Source organism: Lissotriton helveticus, chromosome 8 (assembly GCF_964261635.1).
Source record: "Lissotriton helveticus chromosome 8, aLisHel1.1, whole genome shotgun sequence".
Classification (NCBI taxonomy): Eukaryota; Metazoa; Chordata; class Amphibia; order Caudata; family Salamandridae; genus Lissotriton; species Lissotriton helveticus.
Window position 1 is genome coordinate 1,541,741,304 of NC_136069.1, and position 18,634 is coordinate 1,541,759,937.

At 42.9% G+C, this 18,634-nt stretch overlaps 20 non-coding genes across 20 annotated transcripts; all 20 read left to right on the forward strand.

Moving 5' to 3' along the window:
* The first annotated feature begins 1,253 nt into the window (after positions 1-1,253).
* TRNAL-UAG (transfer RNA leucine (anticodon UAG)) lies at positions 1,254-1,336 on the forward strand. Its single transcript has one exon. It is a non-coding gene; the product is annotated as a tRNA-Leu (tRNA).
* A 632-nt stretch (positions 1,337-1,968) lies between these two features.
* TRNAL-CAG (transfer RNA leucine (anticodon CAG)) lies at positions 1,969-2,051 on the forward strand. The gene has a single exon. It is a non-coding gene; the product is annotated as a tRNA-Leu (tRNA).
* A 189-nt stretch (positions 2,052-2,240) lies between these two features.
* Positions 2,241-2,323, forward strand: TRNAL-AAG (transfer RNA leucine (anticodon AAG)). Its single transcript has one exon. It is a non-coding gene; the product is annotated as a tRNA-Leu (tRNA).
* Positions 2,324-3,349: 1,026 nt separating this feature from the next.
* Positions 3,350-3,432, forward strand: TRNAL-UAG (transfer RNA leucine (anticodon UAG)). The gene has a single exon. It is a non-coding gene; the product is annotated as a tRNA-Leu (tRNA).
* A 632-nt stretch (positions 3,433-4,064) lies between these two features.
* On the forward strand, positions 4,065-4,147 carry TRNAL-CAG (transfer RNA leucine (anticodon CAG)). Its single transcript has one exon. It is a non-coding gene; the product is annotated as a tRNA-Leu (tRNA).
* A 189-nt stretch (positions 4,148-4,336) lies between these two features.
* On the forward strand, positions 4,337-4,419 carry TRNAL-AAG (transfer RNA leucine (anticodon AAG)). Its single transcript has one exon. It is a non-coding gene; the product is annotated as a tRNA-Leu (tRNA).
* Positions 4,420-5,445: 1,026 nt separating this feature from the next.
* On the forward strand, positions 5,446-5,528 carry TRNAL-UAG (transfer RNA leucine (anticodon UAG)). Its single transcript has one exon. It is a non-coding gene; the product is annotated as a tRNA-Leu (tRNA).
* Positions 5,529-6,160: 632 nt separating this feature from the next.
* On the forward strand, positions 6,161-6,243 carry TRNAL-CAG (transfer RNA leucine (anticodon CAG)). The gene has a single exon. It is a non-coding gene; the product is annotated as a tRNA-Leu (tRNA).
* A 189-nt stretch (positions 6,244-6,432) lies between these two features.
* On the forward strand, positions 6,433-6,515 carry TRNAL-AAG (transfer RNA leucine (anticodon AAG)). The gene has a single exon. It is a non-coding gene; the product is annotated as a tRNA-Leu (tRNA).
* Positions 6,516-8,256: 1,741 nt separating this feature from the next.
* Positions 8,257-8,339, forward strand: TRNAL-CAG (transfer RNA leucine (anticodon CAG)). The gene has a single exon. It is a non-coding gene; the product is annotated as a tRNA-Leu (tRNA).
* A 1,298-nt stretch (positions 8,340-9,637) lies between these two features.
* TRNAL-UAG (transfer RNA leucine (anticodon UAG)) lies at positions 9,638-9,720 on the forward strand. The gene has a single exon. It is a non-coding gene; the product is annotated as a tRNA-Leu (tRNA).
* Positions 9,721-10,352: 632 nt separating this feature from the next.
* On the forward strand, positions 10,353-10,435 carry TRNAL-CAG (transfer RNA leucine (anticodon CAG)). Its single transcript has one exon. It is a non-coding gene; the product is annotated as a tRNA-Leu (tRNA).
* Positions 10,436-10,624: 189 nt separating this feature from the next.
* TRNAL-AAG (transfer RNA leucine (anticodon AAG)) lies at positions 10,625-10,707 on the forward strand. Its single transcript has one exon. It is a non-coding gene; the product is annotated as a tRNA-Leu (tRNA).
* A 1,026-nt stretch (positions 10,708-11,733) lies between these two features.
* Positions 11,734-11,816, forward strand: TRNAL-UAG (transfer RNA leucine (anticodon UAG)). The gene has a single exon. It is a non-coding gene; the product is annotated as a tRNA-Leu (tRNA).
* A 632-nt stretch (positions 11,817-12,448) lies between these two features.
* Positions 12,449-12,531, forward strand: TRNAL-CAG (transfer RNA leucine (anticodon CAG)). The gene has a single exon. It is a non-coding gene; the product is annotated as a tRNA-Leu (tRNA).
* A 189-nt stretch (positions 12,532-12,720) lies between these two features.
* On the forward strand, positions 12,721-12,803 carry TRNAL-AAG (transfer RNA leucine (anticodon AAG)). The gene has a single exon. It is a non-coding gene; the product is annotated as a tRNA-Leu (tRNA).
* Positions 12,804-14,544: 1,741 nt separating this feature from the next.
* TRNAL-CAG (transfer RNA leucine (anticodon CAG)) lies at positions 14,545-14,627 on the forward strand. Its single transcript has one exon. It is a non-coding gene; the product is annotated as a tRNA-Leu (tRNA).
* Positions 14,628-15,925: 1,298 nt separating this feature from the next.
* On the forward strand, positions 15,926-16,008 carry TRNAL-UAG (transfer RNA leucine (anticodon UAG)). The gene has a single exon. It is a non-coding gene; the product is annotated as a tRNA-Leu (tRNA).
* A 632-nt stretch (positions 16,009-16,640) lies between these two features.
* On the forward strand, positions 16,641-16,723 carry TRNAL-CAG (transfer RNA leucine (anticodon CAG)). The gene has a single exon. It is a non-coding gene; the product is annotated as a tRNA-Leu (tRNA).
* Positions 16,724-16,912: 189 nt separating this feature from the next.
* Positions 16,913-16,995, forward strand: TRNAL-AAG (transfer RNA leucine (anticodon AAG)). The gene has a single exon. It is a non-coding gene; the product is annotated as a tRNA-Leu (tRNA).
* Positions 16,996-18,634: the final 1,639 nt, after the last annotated feature.

Sequence of the window (18,634 nt, forward strand, 5' to 3'; positions counted from 1 at the left end):
ATTTCCCTCACATGGGCTTATATGGTTGTCTTTTTGGAAAAGTGCAGTGAGTTTTTTTCTTGCTATAGCCACTCATGGCCTAAGATGTGTGTTTTTTTTGTTCACACTATCTTTCTCACTATGTAGATGAACAAGCAGCTTGTGGTCAGGATGGCCGAGTGGTCTAAGGCACTGCATTAAGGCCGCTGTCTCTCCTGGAGGCGTGGGTTCGAATCCCACTTCTGACAAAACTTTAAGTCCATTTTGTCTCTGCGTTCCTTCAGAATCTCAGCTAAAAATTGGCAGTGCATATAATATCTGAATAAGTACCAAACTTCAGTTTCAACTGCAAATGAATTTGCCCAATTCTGTCTTCAAGCTCGTATAATATTCTTCTAGCACTAGTGGTGTTTTATGTGTTTTTTGGGGGGTGCCTAAAAAATCCCTTTTATTGAAGAAATGGCTTACATTCAGTCTTGTGATATTTTTGGTTTCCAATAAGTAGATTTTTAATTTTATGTAACCTCATTTTCTAATGATCCATTCAAGAGATGTTTCCACTATGAAATGAAGAGCAAGGGGAAAGAGCACAAATGATAGAGCCAGTGAGTGAGATGGGGTGTTGAGGAAGGAGAGAATGAAACAAAGACAGAGTGAGTGAACGGCAGGTAGGCATAGAAGAGGAGACTAGAAGAGAAGGTGACTTGCTTTTCCCTGCTCTTAACCTCCCACCCATCTCAAACCAATCACAAACATACCTTCTATTCAACGTTGGTATGCAGAACTTCACTCCTCAGCCAGTGAGGGTGAGTCCCAAGCCAGGGGCTAGAGAGCAAAAGAATGGATGTGCTCAGACGTTCCTTGCTAGGGACAGTTGATCTGAAACAAGGCCTGCTCTCTTGTTTCCAGCAAGGAACTAGAAATTCTGCATGAATCTGCAAGGCACATTGACAGCATAAATTTGCATAAACTGCCCCACCTTCTGCCTTCCTACTTCCTGAGCAGTAGTTGTTTGTGTATAAAGAGAGAGGTCGCAGGCAAGGTAATTTTGTGAGTAGGATACAGAACCCTAAATAGCTGGTGAGAGGTATAAGTTATTCTAAAAGCATAAAAACAGTACACCTGTGAAATGAAATGCTTTCATATGTGATCTTCTGTGTTTATTGTCCTGTGCAAAAAGTTGCACCTTGTGTTTGAAGGTTGAAATTATTTCAAGCTTGCATGGACGCAGAAATTTCTGAGTGACTTTTATACATTTCTTAGGACTCTTCACTGTCAGGATGGCCGAGTGGTCTAATGCGCTGTGTTTAGGCCCCAGTCTCCTCTGGAGGCGTGGGTTCGAATCCCACTTCTGACATGACTTTTGGAGATATAATCTTCTTCATCAGGATACCATCTGATGGAAGTTGCATCTGTTCGTCTTCACCTGGGACGTTATTCCGTCCTCGTCTAGTCAAGAGAGCTTGGGTTTCTCATATATTTCTGTTGTACAAAGTCTTGCTGATAAAGTGCAATCCTTACCAAATGAGCTTAGGACCCATGTAAGAGCTCATCTAGAAGAGTCATGCTCTTGTATTCCCTGGCCAGACAGGCCATGCAAATTTGGAAGAATGCCAAGCACCTGGTAGACAGCTGTACGCCAGCACACTTACAGCAATGTCCTCAGGGCTGTGATCAGGGGCTGCTTAGATTTGCGTATTCCACCCTATGTTGTGACATTGAGCTCCCTTGTTGAATTTGCTTTAGTCAGCCAAGATGTGGCTGTTGACTCAATTTCAAAGCAGCTTTGGGCCGTTCAAGTGGCTGGTGAATAGCACTTTCTCTTTATACGCTTTAAAGGTCTAAAGAGTTCTTCATAGGTACTGCTCTGTATGGATTGTTCAAAGATCTGTTGGAAATGCTTATAATGGGATAAATAAATTGAGGGCATGCCTTTTCGGTACCAAACTTGCATGGGTGTCTGGCTTGTGGAAGGTGCTGCAAATGCAAGTCAGGATGGCCGAGTGGTCTAAGGCGCTGCGTTCAGGTCGCAGTCTCTTCTGGAGGCGTTGGTTCAAATCCCACTTCTGACAAACCTGTGTTTAATCTTCTTTTTTCTTGAGGGAGAAAATCAGATCATTTCCCTCACATGGGCTTATATGGTTGTCTTTTTGGAAAAGTGCAGTGAGTTTTTTTCTTGCTATAGCCACTTATGGCCTAAGATGTGTGTTGTTTTTTTTCACACTATCTTTCTCACTATGTAGATAGACAAGCAACATGTGGTCAGGATGGCCGAGTGGTCTAAGGCGCTGCGTTAAGGCCACAGTCTCTCCTGGAGGCGTGGGTTCGAATCCCACTTCTGACAAACCTTTAAGTCCATTTTGTCACTGCGTTCCTTCAGAATCTCAGCTAAAAATTGGCAGTGCATATAATATCTGAATAAGTACCAAACTTCAGTTTCAACTGCAAATGAATTTGCCCAATTCTGTCTTCAAGCTCGTATAATATTCTTCTAGCACTAGTGGTGTTTTATGTGTTTTTTGGGGGGTGCCTAAAAAATCCCTTTTATTGAAGAAATGGCTTACATTCAGTCTTGTGATATTTTTGGTTTCCAATAAGTAGATTTTTAATTTTATGTAACCTCATTTTCTAATGATCCATTCAAGAGATGTTTCCACTTTGAAATGAAGAGCAAGGGGAAAGAGCACAAATGATTGAGCCAGTGAGTGAGATGGGGTGTTGAGGAAGGAGAGAATGAAACAAAGACAGAGTGAGTGAACGGCAGGTAGGCATAGAAGAGGAGACTAGAAGAGAAGGTGACTTGCTTTTCCCTGCTCTTGACCTCCCACCCATCTCAAACCAATCACAAACATACCTTCTATTCAACGTTGGTATGCAGAACTTCACTCCTCAGCCAGTGAGGGTGAGTCCCAAGCCAGGGGCTAGAGAGCAAAAGAATGGATGTGCTCAGACGTTCCTTGCTAGGGACAGTTGATCTGAAACAAGGCCTGCTCTCTTGTTTCCAGCAAGGAACTAGAAATTCTGCATGAATCTGCAAGGCACATTGACAGCATAAATTTGCATAAACTGCCCCACCTTCTGCCTTCCTACTTCCTGAGCAGTAGTTGTTTGTGTATAAAGAGAGAGGTCGCAGGCAAGGTAATTTTGTGAGTAGGATACAGAACCCTAAATAGCTGGTGAGAGGTATAAGTTATTCTAAAAGCATAAAAACAGTACACCTGTGAAATGAAATGCTTTCATATGTGATCTTCTGTGTTTATTGTCCTGTGCAAAAAGTTGCACCTTGTGTTTGAAGGTTGAAATTATTTCAAGCTTGCATGGACGCAGAAATTTCTGAGTGACTTTTATACATTTCTTAGGACTCTTCACTGTCAGGATGGCCGAGTGGTCTAAGGCGCTGTGTTTAGGCCGCAGTCTCCTCTGGAGGCGTGGGTTCGAATCCCACTTCTGACATGACTTTTGGAGATATAATCTTCTTCATCAGGATACCATCTGATGGAAGTTGCATCTGTTCGTCTTCACCTGGGACGTTATTCCGTCCTCGTCTAGTCAAGAGAGCTTGGGTTTCTCATATATTTCTGTTGTACAAAGTCTTGCTGATAAAGTGCAATCCTTACCAAATGAGCTTAGGACCCATGTAAGAGCTCATCTAGAAGAGTCATGCTCTTGTATTCCCTGGCCAGACAGGCCATGCAAATTTGGAAGAATGCCAAGCACCTGGTAGACAGCTGTACGCCAGCACACTTACAGCAATGTCCTCAGGGCTGTGATCAGGGGCTGCTTAGATTTGCGTATTCCACCCTATGTTGTGACATTGAGCTCCCTTGTTGAATTTGCTTTAGTCAGCCAAGATGTGGCTGTTGACTCAATTTCAAAGCAGCTTTGGGCCGTTCAAGTGGCTGGTGAATAGCACTTTCTCTTTATACGCTTTAAAGGTCTAAAGAGTTCTTCATAGGTACTGCTCTGTATGGATTGTTCAAAGATCTGTTGGAAATGCTTATAATGGGATAAATAAATTGAGGGCATGCCTTTTCGGTACCAAACTTGCATGGGTGTCTGGCTTGTGGAAGGTGCTGCAAATGCAAGTCAGGATGGCCGAGTGGTCTAAGGCGCTGCGTTCAGGTCGCAGTCTCTTCTGGAGGCGTTGGTTCAAATCCCACTTCTGACAAACCTGTGTTTAATCTTCTTTTTTCTTGAGGGAGAAAATCAGATCATTTCCCTCACATGGGCTTATATGGTTGTCTTTTTGGAAAAGTGCAGTGAGTTTTTTTCTTGCTATAGCCACTTATGGCCTAAGATGTGTGTTGTTTTTTTTCACACTATCTTTCTCACTATGTAGATAGACAAGCAACATGTGGTCAGGATGGCCGAGTGGTCTAAGGCGCTGCGTTAAGGCCACAGTCTCTCCTGGAGGCGTGGGTTCGAATCCCACTTCTGACAAACCTTTAAGTCCATTTTGTCACTGCGTTCCTTCAGAATCTCAGCTAAAAATTGGCAGTGCATATAATATCTGAATAAGTACCAAACTTCAGTTTCAACTGCAAATGAATTTGCCCAATTCTGTCTTCAAGCTCGTATAATATTCTTCTAGCACTAGTGGTGTTTTATGTGTTTTTTGGGGGGTGCCTAAAAAATCCCTTTTATTGAAGAAATGGCTTACATTCAGTCTTGTGATATTTTTGGTTTCCAATAAGTAGATTTTTAATTTTATGTAACCTCATTTTCTAATGATCCATTCAAGAGATGTTTCCACTATGAAATGAAGAGCAAGGGGAAAGAGCACAAATGATTGAGCCAGTGAGTGAGATGGGGTGTTGAGGAAGGAGAGAATGAAACAAAGACAGAGTGAGTGAACGGCAGGTAGGCATAGAAGAGGAGACTAGAAGAGAAGGTGACTTGCTTTTCCCTGCTCTTGACCTCCCACCCATCTCAAACCAATCACAAACATACCTTCTATTCAACGTTGGTATGCAGAACTTCACTCCTCAGCCAGTGAGGGTGAGTCCCAAGCCAGGGGCTAGAGAGCAAAAGAATGGATGTGCTCAGACGTTCCTTGCTAGGGACAGTTGATCTGAAACAAGGCCTGCTCTCTTGTTTCCAGCAAGGAACTAGAAATTCTGCATGAATCTGCAAGGCACATTGACAGCATAAATTTGCATAAACTGCCCCACCTTCTGCCTTCCTACTTCCTGAGCAGTAGTTGTTTGTGTATAAAGAGAGAGGTCGCAGGCAAGGTAATTTTGTGAGTAGGATACAGAACCCTAAATAGCTGGTGAGAGGTATAAGTTATTCTAAAAGCATAAAAACAGTACACCTGTGAAATGAAATGCTTTCATATGTGATCTTCTGTGTTTATTGTCCTGTGCAAAAAGTTGCACCTTGTGTTTGAAGGTTGAAATTATTTCAAGCTTGCATGGACGCAGAAATTTCTGAGTGACTTTTATACATTTCTTAGGACTCTTCACTGTCAGGATGGCCGAGTGGTCTAAGGCGCTGTGTTTAGGCCGCAGTCTCCTCTGGAGGCGTGGGTTCGAATCCCACTTCTGACGTGACTTTTGGAGATATAATCTTCTTCATCAGGATACCATCTGATGGAAGTTGCATCTGTTCGTCTTCACCTGGGACGTTATTCCGTCCTCGTCTAGTCAAGAGAGCTTGGGTTTCTCATATATTTCTGTTGTACAAAGTCTTGCTGATAAAGTGCAATCCTTACCAAATGAGCTTAGGACCCATGTAAGAGCTCATCTAGAAGAGTCATGCTCTTGTATTCCCTGGCCAGACAGGCCATGCAAATTTGGAAGAATGCCAAGCACCTGGTAGACAGCTGTACGCCAGCACACTTACAGCAATGTCCTCAGGGCTGTGATCAGGGGCTGCTTAGATTTGCGTATTCCACCCTATGTTGTGACATTGAGCTCCCTTGTTGAATTTGCTTTAGTCAGCCAAGATGTGGCTGTTGACTCAATTTCAAAGCAGCTTTGGGCCGTTCAAGTGGCTGGTGAATAGCACTTTCTCTTTGTACGCTTTAAAGGTCTAAAGAGTTCTTCATAGGTACTGCTCTGTATGGATTGTTCAAAGATCTGTTGGAAATGCTTATAATGGGATAAATAAATTGAGGGCATGCCTTTTCGGTACCAAACTTGCATGGCTGTCTGGCTTGTGGAAGGTGCTGCAAATGCAAGTCAGGATGGCCGAGTGGTCTAAGGCGCTGCGTTCAGGTCGCAGTCTCTTCTGGAGGCGTTGGTTCAAATCCCACTTCTGACAAACCTGTGTTTAATCTTCTTTTTTCTTGAGGGAGAAAATCAGATCATTTCCCTCACATGGGCTTATATGGTTGTCTTTTTGGAAAAGTGCAGTGAGTTTTTTTCTTGCTATAGCCACTTATGGCCTAAGATGTGTGTTGTTTTTTTTCACACTATCTTTCTCACTATGTAGATAGACAAGCAACATGTGGTCAGGATGGCCGAGTGGTCTAAGGCGCTGCGTTAAGGCCACAGTCTCTCCTGGAGGCGTGGGTTCGAATCCCACTTCTGACAAACCTTTAAGTCCATTTTGTCACTGCGTTCCTTCAGAATCTCAGCTAAAAATTGGCAGTGCATATAATATCTGAATAAGTACCAAACTTCAGTTTCAACTGCAAATGAATTTGCCCAATTCTGTCTTCAAGCTCGTATAATATTCTTCTAGCACTAGTGGTGTTTTATGTGTTTTTTGGGGGGTGCCTAAAAAATCCCTTTTATTGAAGAAATGGCTTACATTCAGTCTTGTGATATTTTTGGTTTCCAATAAGTAGATTTTTAATTTTATGTAACCTCATTTTCTAATGATCCATTCAAGAGATGTTCCCACTATGAAATGAAGAGCAAGGGGAAAGAGCACAAATGATAGAGCCAGTGAGTGAGATGGGGTGTTGAGCAAGGAGAGAATGAAACAAAGACAGAGTGAGTGAACGGCAGGTAGGCATAGAAGAGGAGACTAGAAGTGAAGGTGACTTGCTTTTCCCTGCTCTTGACCTCCCACCCATCTCAAACCAATCACAAACATACCTTCTATGCAACGTTGGTATGCAGAACTTCACTCCTCAGCCAGTGAGGGTGAGTCCCAAGCCAGGGGCTAGAGAGCAAAAGAATGGATGTGCTCAGACGTTCCTTGCTAGGGACAGTTGATCTGAAACAAGGCCTGCTCTCTTGTTTCCAGCAAGGATCTAGAAATTCTGCATGAATCTGCAAGGCACATTGACAGCATGAATTTGCATAAACTGCCCCACCTTCTGCCTTCCTACTTCCTGAGCAATAGTTGTTTGTGTATAAAGAGAGAGGTCGCAGGCAAGATAATTTTTTGAGTAGGATACAGAACCCTAAATAGCTGGTGAGAGGTATAAGTTATTCTAAAAGCATAAAAACAGTACACCTGTGAAATGAAATGCTTTCATATGTGATCTTCTGTGTTTATTGTCCTGTGCAAAAAGTTGCACCTTGTGTTTGAAGGTTGAAATTATTTCAAGCTTGCATGGACGCAGAAATTTCTGAGTGACTTTTATACATTTCTTAGGACTCTTCACTGTCAGGATGGCCGAGTGGTCTAAGGTGCTGTGTTTAGCCTGCAGTCTCCTCTGGAGGCGTGGGTTCGAATCCCACTTCTGAAATTACTTTTGGAGATATAATCTTCTTCATCAGGATAACATCTGATGGAAGTTGCATCTCTTCGTCTTCACCTGGGACGTTATTCCGTCCTCGTCTAGTCAAGAGAGCTTGGGTTTCTCATATATTTCTGTTTTACAAAGTCTTGCTGATAAAGTGCAATCCTTACCAAATGAGCTTAGGACCCATGTAAGAGCTCATCTAGAAGAGTCATGCTCTTGTATTCCCTGGCCAGACAGGCCATGCAAATTTGGAAGAATGCCAAGCACCTGGTAGACAGCTGTACTGCAGCACACTTACAGCAATGTCCTCAGGGCTGTGATCAGGGGCTGCTTAGATTTGTGTATTCCACCCTATGTTGTGACATTGAGCTCCCTTGTTGAATTTGCTTTAGTCAGCCAAGATGTGGCTGTTGACTCAATTTCAAAGCAGCTTTGGGCCGTTCAAGTGGCTGGTGAATAGCACTTTCTCTTTGTACTCATTAAAGGTCTAAAGAGTTCTTCATAGGTACTGCTCTGTATGGATTGTTCAAAGATCTGTTGGAAATGCTTATAATGGGATAAATAAATTGAGGGCATGCCTTTTCGGTACCAAACTTGCATGGCTGTCTGGCTTGTGGAAGGTGCTGAAAATGCAAGTCAGGATGGCCGAGTGGTCTAAGGCGCTGCGTTCAGGTCGCAGTCTCTTCTGGAGGCGTGGGTTCAAATCCCACTTCTGACAAACCTGTGGTAAATCTTTTTTTTTCTTGAGGGAGAAAATCAGATCATTTCCCTCACATGGGCTTATATGGTTGTCTTTTTGGAAAAGTGCAGTGAGTTTTTTTCTTGCTATAGCCACTCATGGCCTAAGATGTGTGTTTTTTTTGTTCACACTATCTTTCTCACTATGTAGATGAACAAGCAGCTTGTGGTCAGGATGGCCGAGTGGTCTAAGGCACTGCATTAAGGCCGCTGTCTCTCCTGGAGGCGTGGGTTCGAATCCCACTTCTGACAAAACTTTAAGTCCATTTTGTCTCTGCGTTCCTTCAGAATCTCAGCTAAAAATTGGCAGTGCATATAATATCTGAATAAGTACCAAACTTCAGTTTCAACTGCAAATGAATTTGCCCAATTCTGTCTTCAAGCTCGTATAATATTCTTCTAGCACTAGTGGTGTTTTATGTGTTTTTTGGGGGGTGCCTAAAAAATCCCTTTTATTGAAGAAATGGCTTACATTCAGTCTTGTGATATTTTTGGTTTCCAATAAGTAGATTTTTAATTTTATGTAACCTCATTTTCTAATGATCCATTCAAGAGATGTTTCCACTATGAAATGAAGAGCAAGGGGAAAGAGCACAAATGATAGAGCCAGTGAGTGAGATGGGGTGTTGAGGAAGGAGAGAATGAAACAAAGACAGAGTGAGTGAACGGCAGGTAGGCATAGAAGAGGAGACTAGAAGAGAAGGTGACTTGCTTTTACCTGCTCTTAACCTCCCACCCATCTCAAACCAATCACAAACATACCTTCTATTCAACGTTGGTATGCAGAACTTCACTCCTCAGCCAGTGAGGGTGAGTCCCAAGCCAGGGGCTAGAGAGCAAAAGAATGGATGTGCTCAGACGTTCCTTGCTAGGGACAGTTGATCTGAAACAAGGCCTGCTCTCTTGTTTCCAGCAAGGAACTAGAAATTCTGCATGAATCTGCAAGGCACATTGACAGCATAAATTTGCATAAACTGCCCCACCTTCTGCCTTCCTACTTCCTGAGCAGTAGTTGTTTGTGTATAAAGAGAGAGGTCGCAGGCAAGGTAATTTTGTGAGTAGGATACAGAACCCTAAATAGCTGGTGAGAGGTATAAGTTATTCTAAAAGCATAAAAACAGTACACCTGTGAAATGAAATGCTTTCATATGTGATCTTCTGTGTTTATTGTCCTGTGCAAAAAGTTGCACCTTGTGTTTGAAGGTTGAAATTATTTCAAGCTTGCATGGACGCAGAAATTTCTGAGTGACTTTTATACATTTCTTAGGACTCTTCACTGTCAGGATGGCCGAGTGGTCTAAGGCGCTGTGTTTAGGCCGCAGTCTCCTCTGGAGGCGTGGGTTCGAATCCCACTTCTGACATGACTTTTGGAGATATAATCTTCTTCATCAGGATACCATCTGATGGAAGTTGCATCTGTTCGTCTTCACCTGGGACGTTATTCCGTCCTCGTCTAGTCAAGAGAGCTTGGGTTTCTCATATATTTCTGTTGTACAAAGTCTTGCTGATAAAGTGCAATCCTTACCAAATGAGCTTAGGACCCATGTAAGAGCTCATCTAGAAGAGTCATGCTCTTGTATTCCCTGGCCAGACAGGCCATGCAAATTTGGAAGAATGCCAAGCACCTGGTAGACATCTGTACGCCAGCACACTTACAGCAATGTCCTCAGGGCTGTGATCAGGGGCTGCTTAGATTTGCGTATTCCACCCTATGTTGTGACATTGAGCTCCCTTGTTGAATTTGCTTTAGTCAGCCAAGATGTGGCTGTTGACTCAATTTCAAAGCAGCTTTGGGCCGTTCAAGTGGCTGGTGAATAGCACTTTCTCTTTGTACGCTTTAAAGGTCTAAAGAGTTCTTCATAGGTACTGCTCTGTATGGATTGTTCAAAGATCTGTTGGAAATGCTTATAATGGGATAAATAAATTGAGGGCATGCCTTTTCGGTACCAAACTTGCATGGGTGTCTGGCTTGTGGAAGGTGCTGCAAATGCAAGTCAGGATGGCCGAGTGGTCTAAGGCGCTGCGTTCAGGTCGCAGTCTCTTCTGGAGGCGTTGGTTCAAATCCCACTTCTGACAAACCTGTGTTTAATCTTCTTTTTTCTTGAGGGAGAAAATCAGATCATTTCCCTCACATGGGCTTATATGGTTGTCTTTTTGGAAAAGTGCAGTGAGTTTTTTTCTTGCTATAGCCACTTATGGCCTAAGATGTGTGTTGTTTTTTTTCACACTATCTTTCTCACTATGTAGATAGACAAGCAACATGTGGTCAGGATGGCCGAGTGGTCTAAGGCGCTGCGTTAAGGCCACAGTCTCTCCTGGAGGCGTGGGTTCGAATCCCACTTCTGACAAACCTTTAAGTCCATTTTGTCACTGCGTTCCTTCAGAATCTCAGCTAAAAATTGGCAGTGCATATAATATCTGAATAAGTACCAAACTTCAGTTTCAACTGCAAATGAATTTGCCCAATTCTGTCTTCAAGCTCGTATAATATTCTTCTAGCACTAGTGGTGTTTTATGTGTTTTTTGGGGGGTGCCTAAAAAATCCCTTTTATTGAAGAAATGGCTTACATTCAGTCTTGTGATATTTTTGGTTTCCAATAAGTAGATTTTTAATTTTATGTAACCTCATTTTCTAATGATCCATTCAAGAGATGTTTCCACTATGAAATGAAGAGCAAGGGGAAAGAGCACAAATGATTGAGCCAGTGAGTGAGATGGGGTGTTGAGGAAGGAGAGAATGAAACAAAGACAGAGTGAGTGAACGGCAGGTAGGCATAGAAGAGGAGACTAGAAGAGAAGGTGACTTGCTTTTCCCTGCTCTTGACCTCCCACCCATCTCAAACCAATCACAAACATACCTTCTATTCAACGTTGGTATGCAGAACTTCACTCCTCAGCCAGTGAGGGTGAGTCCCAAGCCAGGGGCTAGAGAGCAAAAGAATGGATGTGCTCAGACGTTCCTTGCTAGGGACAGTTGATCTGAAACAAGGCCTGCTCTCTTGTTTCCAGCAAGGAACTAGAAATTCTGCATGAATCTGCAAGGCACATTGACAGCATAAATTTGCATAAACTGCCCCACCTTCTGCCTTCCTACTTCCTGAGCAGTAGTTGTTTGTGTATAAAGAGAGAGGTCGCAGGCAAGGTAATTTTGTGAGTAGGATACAGAACCCTAAATAGCTGGTGAGAGGTATAAGTTATTCTAAAAGCATAAAAACAGTACACCTGTGAAATGAAATGCTTTCATATGTGATCTTCTGTGTTTATTGTCCTGTGCAAAAAGTTGCACCTTGTGTTTGAAGGTTGAAATTATTTCAAGCTTGCATGGACGCAGAAATTTCTGAGTGACTTTTATACATTTCTTAGGACTCTTCACTGTCAGGATGGCCGAGTGGTCTAAGGCGCTGTGTTTAGGCCGCAGTCTCCTCTGGAGGCGTGGGTTCGAATCCCACTTCTGACATGACTTTTGGAGATATAATCTTCTTCATCAGGATACCATCTGATGGAAGTTGCATCTGTTCGTCTTCACCTGGGACGTTATTCCGTCCTCGTCTAGTCAAGAGAGCTTGGGTTTCTCATATATTTCTGTTGTACAAAGTCTTGCTGATAAAGTGCAATCCTTACCAAATGAGCTTAGGACCCATGTAAGAGCTCATCTAGAAGAGTCATGCTCTTGTATTCCCTGGCCAGACAGGCCATGCAAATTTGGAAGAATGCCAAGCACCTGGTAGACAGCTGTACGCCAGCACACTTACAGCAATGTCCTCAGGGCTGTGATCAGGGGCTGCTTAGATTTGCGTATTCCACCCTATGTTGTGACATTGAGCTCCCTTGTTGAATTTGCTTTAGTCAGCCAAGATGTGGCTGTTGACTCAATTTCAAAGCAGCTTTGGGCCGTTCAAGTGGCTGGTGAATAGCACTTTCTCTTTGTACGCTTTAAAGGTCTAAAGAGTTCTTCATAGGTACTGCTCTGTATGGATTGTTCAAAGATCTGTTGGAAATGCTTATAATGGGATAAATAAATTGAGGGCATGCCTTTTCGGTACCAAACTTGCATGGCTGTCTGGCTTGTGGAAGGTGCTGCAAATGCAAGTCAGGATGGCCGAGTGGTCTAAGGCGCTGCGTTCAGGTCGCAGTCTCTTCTGGAGGCGTTGGTTCAAATCCCACTTCTGACAAACCTGTGTTTAATCTTCTTTTTTCTTGAGGGAGAAAATCAGATCATTTCCCTCACATGGGCTTATATGGTTGTCTTTTTGGAAAAGTGCAGTGAGTTTTTTTCTTGCTATAGCCACTTATGGCCTAAGATGTGTGTTGTTTTTTTTCACACTATCTTTCTCACTATGTAGATAGACAAGCAACATGTGGTCAGGATGGCCGAGTGGTCTAAGGCGCTGCGTTAAGGCCACAGTCTCTCCTGGAGGCGTGGGTTCGAATCCCACTTCTGACAAACCTTTAAGTCCATTTTGTCACTGCGTTCCTTCAGAATCTCAGCTAAAAATTGGCAGTGCATATAATATCTGAATAAGTACCAAACTTCAGTTTCAACTGCAAATGAATTTGCCCAATTCTGTCTTCAAGCTCGTATAATATTCTTCTAGCACTAGTGGTGTTTTATGTGTTTTTTGGGGGGTGCCTAAAAAATCCCTTTTATTGAAGAAATGGCTTACATTCAGTCTTGTGATATTTTTGGTTTCCAATAAGTAGATTTTTAATTTTATGTAACCTCATTTTCTAATGATCCATTCAAGAGATGTTCCCACTATGAAATGAAGAGCAAGGGGAAAGAGCACAAATGATAGAGCCAGTGAGTGAGATGGGGTGTTGAGCAAGGAGAGAATGAAACAAAGACAGAGTGAGTGAACGGCAGGTAGGCATAGAAGAGGAGACTAGAAGTGAAGGTGACTTGCTTTTCCCTGCTCTTGACCTCCCACCCATCTCAAACCAATCACAAACATACCTTCTATGCAACGTTGGTATGCAGAACTTCACTCCTCAGCCAGTGAGGGTGAGTCCCAAGCCAGGGGCTAGAGAGCAAAAGAATGGATGTGCTCAGACGTTCCTTGCTAGGGACAGTTGATCTGAAACAAGGCCTGCTCTCTTGTTTCCAGCAAGGATCTAGAAATTCTGCATGAATCTGCAAGGCACATTGACAGCATGAATTTGCATAAACTGCCCCACCTTCTGCCTTCCTACTTCCTGAGCAATAGTTGTTTGTGTATAAAGAGAGAGGTCGCAGGCAAGATAATTTTTTGAGTAGGATACAGAACCCTAAATAGCTGGTGAGAGGTATAAGTTATTCTAAAAGCATAAAAACAGTACACCTGTGAAATGAAATGCTTTCATATGTGATCTTCTGTGTTTATTGTCCTGTGCAAAAAGTTGCACCTTGTGTTTGAAGGTTGAAATTATTTCAAGCTTGCATGGACGCAGAAATTTCTGAGTGACTTTTATACATTTCTTAGGACTCTTCACTGTCAGGATGGCCGAGTGGTCTAAGGTGCTGTGTTTAGCCTGCAGTCTCCTCTGGAGGCGTGGGTTCGAATCCCACTTCTGAAATGACTTTTGGAGATATAATCTTCTTCATCAGGATAACATCTGATGGAAGTTGCATCTCTTCGTCTTCACCTGGGACGTTATTCCGTCCTCGTCTAGTCAAGAGAGCTTGGGTTTCTCATATATTTCTGTTTTACAAAGTCTTGCTGATAAAGTGCAATCCTTACCAAATGAGCTTAGGACCCATGTAAGAGCTCATCTAGAAGAGTCATGCTCTTGTATTCCCTGGCCAGACAGGCCATGCAAATTTGGAAGAATGCCAAGCACCTGGTAGACAGCTGTACTGCAGCACACTTACAGCAATGTCCTCAGGGCTGTGATCAGGGGCTGCTTAGATTTGTGTATTCCACCCTATGTTGTGACATTGAGCTCCCTTGTTGAATTTGCTTTAGTCAGCCAAGATGTGGCTGTTGACTCAATTTCAAAGCAGCTTTGGGCCGTTCAAGTGGCTGGTGAATAGCACTTTCTCTTTGTACTCATTAAAGGTCTAAAGAGTTCTTCATAGGTACTGCTCTGTATGGATTGTTCAAAGATCTGTTGGAAATGCTTATAATGGGATAAATAAATTGAGGGCATGCCTTTTCGGTACCAAACTTGCATGGCTGTCTGGCTTGTGGAAGGTGCTGAAAATGCAAGTCAGGATGGCCGAGTGGTCTAAGGCGCTGCGTTCAGGTCGCAGTCTCTTCTGGAGGCGTGGGTTCAAATCCCACTTCTGACAAACCTGTGGTAAATCTTTTTTTTTCTTGAGGGAGAAAATCAGATCATTTCCCTCACATGGGCTTATATGGTTGTCTTTTTGGAAAAGTGCAGTGAGTTTTTTTCTTGCTATAGCCACTCATGGCCTAAGATGTGTGTTTTTTTTGTTCACACTATCTTTCTCACTATGTAGATGAACAAGCAGCTTGTGGGCAGGATGGCCGAGTGGTCTAAGGCACTGCATTAAGGCCGCTGTCTCTCCTGGAGGCGTGGGTTCGAATCCCACTTCTGACAAAACTTTAAGTCCATTTTGTCTCTGCGTTCCTTCAGAATCTCAGCTAAAAATTGGCAGTGCATATAATATCTGAATAAGTACCAAACTTCAGTTTCAACTGCAAATGAATTTGCCCAATTCTGTCTTCAAGCTCGTATAATATTCTTCTAGCACTAGTGGTGTTTTATGTGTTTTTTGGGGGGTGCCTAAAAAATCCCTTTTATTGAAGAAATGGCTTACATTCAGTCTTGTGATATTTTTGGTTTCCAATAAGTAGATTTTTAATTTTATGTAACCTCATTTTCTAATGATCCATTCAAGAGATGTTTCCACTATGAAATGAAGAGCAAGGGGAAAGAGCACAAATGATAGAGCCAGTGAGTGAGATGGGGTGTTGAGGAAGGAGAGAATGAAACAAAGACAGAGTGAGTGAACGGCAGGTAGGCATAGAAGAGGAGACTAGAAGAGAAGGTGACTTGCTTTTACCTGCTCTTAACCTCCCACCCATCTCAAACCAATCACAAACATACCTTCTATTCAACGTTGGTATGCAGAACTTCACTCCTCAGCCAGTGAGGGTGAGTCCCAAGCCAGGGGCTAGAGAGCAAAAGAATGGATGTGCTCAGACGTTCCTTGCTAGGGACAGTTGATCTGAAACAAGGCCTGCTCTCTTGTTTCCAGCAAGGAACTAGAAATTCTGCATGAATCTGCAAGGCACATTGACAGCATAAATTTGCATAAACTGCCCCACCTTCTGCCTTCCTACTTCCTGAGCAGTAGTTGTTTGTGTATAAAGAGAGAGGTCGCAGGCAAGGTAATTTTGTGAGTAGGATACAGAACCCTAAATAGCTGGTGAGAGGTATAAGTTATTCTAAAAGCATAAAAACAGTACACCTGTGAAATGAAATGCTTTCATATGTGATCTTCTGTGTTTATTGTCCTGTGCAAAAAGTTGCACCTTGTGTTTGAAGGTTGAAATTATTTCAAGCTTGCATGGACGCAGAAATTTCTGAGTGACTTTTATACATTTCTTAGGACTCTTCACTGTCAGGATGGCCGAGTGGTCTAAGGCGCTGTGTTTAGGCCGCAGTCTCCTCTGGAGGCGTGGGTTCGAATCCCACTTCTGACATGACTTTTGGAGATATAATCTTCTTCATCAGGATACCATCTGATGGAAGTTGCATCTGTTCGTCTTCACCTGGGACGTTATTCCGTCCTCGTCTAGTCAAGAGAGCTTGGGTTTCTCATATATTTCTGTTGTACAAAGTCTTGCTGATAAAGTGCAATCCTTACCAAATGAGCTTAGGACCCATGTAAGAGCTCATCTAGAAGAGTCATGCTCTTGTATTCCCTGGCCAGACAGGCCATGCAAATTTGGAAGAATGCCAAGCACCTGGTAGACATCTGTACGCCAGCACACTTACAGCAATGTCCTCAGGGCTGTGATCAGGGGCTGCTTAGATTTGCGTATTCCACCCTATGTTGTGACATTGAGCTCCCTTGTTGAATTTGCTTTAGTCAGCCAAGATGTGGCTGTTGACTCAATTTCAAAGCAGCTTTGGGCCGTTCAAGTGGCTGGTGAATAGCACTTTCTCTTTGTACGCTTTAAAGGTCTAAAGAGTTCTTCATAGGTACTGCTCTGTATGGATTGTTCAAAGATCTGTTGGAAATGCTTATAATGGGATAAATAAATTGAGGGCATGCCTTTTCGGTACCAAACTTGCATGGCTGTCTGGCTTGTGGAAGGTGCTGCAAATGCAAGTCAGGATGGCCGAGTGGTCTAAGGCGCTGCGTTCAGGTCGCAGTCTCTTCTGGAGGCGTGGGTTCAAATACCACTTCTGACAAACCTGTGTTTAATCTTCTTTTTTCTTGAGGGAGAAAATCAGATCATTTCCCTCACATGGGCTTATATGGTTGTCTTTTTGGAAAAGTGCAGTGAGTTTTTTTCTTGCTATAGCCACTTATGGCCTAAGATGTGTGTTTTTTTTGTTCACACTATCTTTCTCACTATGTAGATGGACAAGCAATATGTGGTCAGAATGGCCGAGTGGTCTAAGGCGCTGCGTTAAGGCAGCAGTCTCTCCTGGAGGCGTGGGTTCGAATCCCACTTCTGACAAAACTTTAAGTCCATTTTGTCACTGCGTTCCTTCAGAATCTCAGCTAAAAATTGGCAGTGCATATAATATCTGAATAAGTACCAAACTTCAGTTTCAACTGCAAATGAATTTGCCCAATTCTGTCTTCAAGCTCGTATAATATTCTTCTAGCACTAGTGGTGTTTTATGTGTTTTTTGGGGGGTGCCTAAAAAATCCCTTTTATTGAAGAAATGGCTTACATTCAGTCTTGTGATATTTTTGGTTTCCAATAAGTAGATTTTTAATTTTATGTAACCTCATTTTCTAATGATCCATTCAAGAGATGTTCCCACTATGAAATGAAGAGCAAGGGGAAAGAGCACAAATGATAGAGCCAGTGAGTGAGATGGGGTGTTGAGCAAGGAGAGAATGAAACAAAGACAGAGTGAGTGAACGGCAGGTAGGCATAGAAGAGGAGACTAGAAGTGAAGGTGACTTGCTTTTCCCTGCTCTTGACCTCCCACCCATCTCAAACCAATCACAAACATACCTTCTATGCAACGTTGGTATGCAGAACTTCACTCCTCAGCCAGTGAGGGTGAGTCCCAAGCCAGGGGCTAGAGAGCAAAAGAATGGATGTGCTCAGACGTTCCTTGCTAGGGACAGTTGATCTGAAACAAGGCCTGCTCTCTTGTTTCCAGCAAGGATCTAGAAATTCTGCATGAATCTGCAAGGCACATTGACAGCATGAATTTGCATAAACTGCCCCACCTTCTGCCTTCCTACTTCCTGAGCAATAGTTGTTTGTGTATAAAGAGAGAGGTCGCAGGCAAGATAATTTTTTGAGTAGGATACAGAACCCTAAATAGCTGGTGAGAGGTATAAGTTATTCTAAAAGCATAAAAACAGTACACCTGTGAAATGAAATGCTTTCATATGTGATCTTCTGTGTTTATTGTCCTGTGCAAAAAGTTGCACCTTGTGTTTGAAGGTTGAAATTATTTCAAGCTTGCATGGACGCAGAAATTTCTGAGTGACTTTTATACATTTCTTAGGACTCTTCACTGTCAGGATGGCCGAGTGGTCTAAGGTGCTGTGTTTAGCCTGCAGTCTCCTCTGGAGGCGTGGGTTCGAATCCCACTTCTGAAATGACTTTTGGAGATATAATCTTCTTCATCAGGATAACATCTGATGGAAGTTGCATCTCTTCGTCTTCACCTGGGACGTTATTCCGTCCTCGTCTAGTCAAGAGAGCTTGGGTTTCTCATATATTTCTGTTTTACAAAGTCTTGCTGATAAAGTGCAATCCTTACCAAATGAGCTTAGGACCCATGTAAGAGCTCATCTAGAAGAGTCATGCTCTTGTATTCCCTGGCCAGACAGGCCATGCAAATTTGGAAGAATGCCAAGCACCTGGTAGACAGCTGTACTGCAGCACACTTACAGCAATGTCCTCAGGGCTGTGATCAGGGGCTGCTTAGATTTGTGTATTCCACCCTATGTTGTGACATTGAGCTCCCTTGTTGAATTTGCTTTAGTCAGCCAAGATGTGGCTGTTGACTCAATTTCAAAGCAGCTTTGGGCCGTTCAAGTGGCTGGTGAATAGCACTTTCTCTTTGTACTCATTAAAGGTCTAAAGAGTTCTTCATAGGTACTGCTCTGTATGGATTGTTCAAAGA